This window comes from Octopus bimaculoides, chromosome 13, assembly GCF_001194135.2.
Source record: "Octopus bimaculoides isolate UCB-OBI-ISO-001 chromosome 13, ASM119413v2, whole genome shotgun sequence".
Lineage (NCBI taxonomy): Eukaryota > Metazoa > Mollusca > Cephalopoda > Octopoda > Octopodidae > Octopus > Octopus bimaculoides.
Window position 1 is genome coordinate 25,382,700 of NC_068993.1, and position 2,845 is coordinate 25,385,544.

A 2,845-nucleotide genomic window follows, 5' to 3' on the forward strand; every position below is an offset into this window, starting at 1 on the left:
TCTAAATTGCGCAAATATGAAAATAACACTGACATCACATTTTAACAGATATATTTACCAATATTACATAAAAATATCTTGGAATTTGTTCAATAAAATTGCCATTGGCTTCAACCATGGCCTCCACATAACTTCAGAACCTCGTGCGACTCTTCTGGATGGTCTCCTTTATTTAAGTTGGTGAATGCTGCCATAATCTTTGCCTTCAGTTCATATTTGGTGTTACAAGTAGTTTTGTTGGTCTCTCGCTCAACTGAGCCCCACACTTAATAATCAAGGGGGTTGCAGTCTGGGGAGTTAGGTGGCCAAATGTTAGGAGTGATGTGGTTGCAGAAATTGTCTGATAGGCAGGACTGGGTTCTCCTGCCTGTGTGGCATGGTGCAGAGTCCTGTTGCCAGACATAGGATCTTCCAGCAGCCACCCTCTTGACCCAGGGCAGCACTACCTCCTCCTGGCACTTGATGTAGGCCTCTGCATTGAGTCTGAGACAGTGTGGGAAGATGAATGGAAGCATAACATCACCATTACTAGTGATCACTCCAAACGCCATGATGTTGACTGGATGTTTGATTTCTATCACACTTGCTACAAGTTTTAGGGACTGAGATTGACATCCAACACTTTGAAATGTTTGTATTGGAGCTTCTGGCATGAATGCCAAGCAGCACAGCATGTCATTTCCAAATTTCTGGTAGAGTGAATTGTGTCATGGGACTGTTTTTCTCACAGACAATGCCCAACTGACCCTACTATACTGTGTAGTCGACAAATTCAAAAACAAACAATGAGCATTTGTGAAATTAAAAATATAAAAATGGCGACAATTTACCTATCGCACCTGTATATATGATATATATATATACACACATGAATGAGTAGACAAATGAAAGCAGGGTATATATATATATCATTGGCTTCATGTTAAGAAAAGTATCTTATATTGTCATCATCATCATCATTGTATAATGTCTGCCTTCTATGGTGGCACGGGTTGAACAGTTTGATAGGAGCTGGCTGGGCAGAAGACTACACCAGGCTTCCGCATCTGTTTTGGCATGGCTTTTACAGATGGATGCCTTTCCTAACACCCACCAACCCGCAGAGTGGACTGGATACTTTTTACACGGCACCAGCACCATGAGGGTCACCAAGTAATTTGCAAGACAAGAAATCTTTGAGAGGGGAGGGGACATTGGAGGAGTTGATTGCGTCTCAAATGAAGAAAGGTTAGTATGTGACAGAGAGGCAGAAACAGGAAACTTACTATAGAAGAGGTACATAGTTATCCAGACAGAGAGAGAGAGGGGGGAAGAGAGAGTGATGAGAAGAGAGAGAGGAAAAGAGAGAGAGGAGGTAAGAGAGAGAGAGACTGACAGAGAGAAGGAGAGAGAGCTAACAAGAAAGAGGACAGAAACAGGTGCAAAGGAGATACTTGGTTACCTAACCAGAAGATGAGTCTTCTCTAGAAACTCATGTTGCCAGACATCTCAGTCCATTGTCATTTCCTCCTTGAGCCCCAACATCCTGAGGCTGGTCCTCACCACTTCATCCCATGTCTTCCTGGATCTCCCTCTTCCACGGGTACCATCCATTTTCAGTGACCAGCACTTCTTTATACAGCTGTCTTTGTTCATACACATCACATGTCCAAACCAATGTAGTCTTCTCTCTTGCATGCTGCATTTGATTCCTCTTATGCCCAACTTTTATCTCAACACATTTGTGCTTTGTTATTCATGCACACAAATGCTGCACATCCAAAGGAGCCTACTGCATTCATTCCTCTCTAGTCTACATATTTCCTCTGCATTCAGAGCCCATGTCTTACTACTATGGAGTATAGCCATTGATACACAAGCATCATACAATCTACATTTTGCACTGAGAGAGAATCCTTTTGTTGTCAACAGAAGTAGTAACCCTCTGAACTTCCACCATCCTGTTCTTATTCTAGAAACAATACTTTCAGAGCATCCACCACCATTGCTAATTTGATAACTTGAGTAACAGAAACTATCTACAACTGCAAGAGAGCCTCCTCTGTATTTAAGAGAGGCTAAGTCCTGTGTGCCCTTAGTGCTTATTGTTCCTGCACATCTGCCACATATGAAGCAACCTTATCTGTTAATCTACCTGTGATTCTACTGCATCTCTTGTTTGTCCATAGTTTACACTGGGTGCAGCAAATGGAATTACTTCCCACTCCCTTCCTACATATTGAGCAGGGCCATTTATCTGATGGAAAAATAGTCTTATCTGTTTTCTTGCTAACTATAACTTTGGTCTTTGCTAGGTTAAGCTTAAAGCCCTTTGATTCTAGATTTTGCTTCCATACCTGGAATTTCTTCTCTTATTCTGCTTCAGATGCTGCAATAAGAGCAAGGTCATCAGTGTATAGTAGTTCCCACGGGTATCCCATTTTCAATTCCTCTGTTATGGCCTGAAGAACTATGATGAATAAGAGTGGACTAAGAACTGAGCCCTGGTAAACCCGTAATTGTATGCTAAATTCATCAATGTATTCATAGCCAACTTTCACCTTACTGACAGTACTACTGTACATGGCTTGTATGGCTCTAACAAGCCATACTCCTAGCTTCCTTATAGACCACCAGATAACAGAGCAAGGAACTCTGTCAAAAGCTTTCTCCAGGTCAACGAAAGCTAAGTACACTGGTTTACTTTTGGCCAAAAGCTTTTCCTGCAACTGTCTCACTAGGAAGATGGTATCTGTGGTACTCCTCCCAGGAAGAAAACCAAACTGCATCTCATCTAGTTTAATTCTATTCCTAATCAATTGAGCTATCTCTCTCTCTCTCTCTCTCTCTCTCTCTCTCTCTCTCT

General features: G+C 41.9%; 1 protein-coding gene across 1 annotated transcript in view; it reads right to left on the reverse strand.

The window, feature by feature from the left end:
* The window catches only part of LOC106871922 (dynein axonemal intermediate chain 7 homolog), a 96,307-nt gene that overhangs the window by 74,088 nt on the left and 19,374 nt on the right, over positions 1-2,845 (reverse strand). The gene's annotated exons all lie outside the window — the stretch shown is intronic.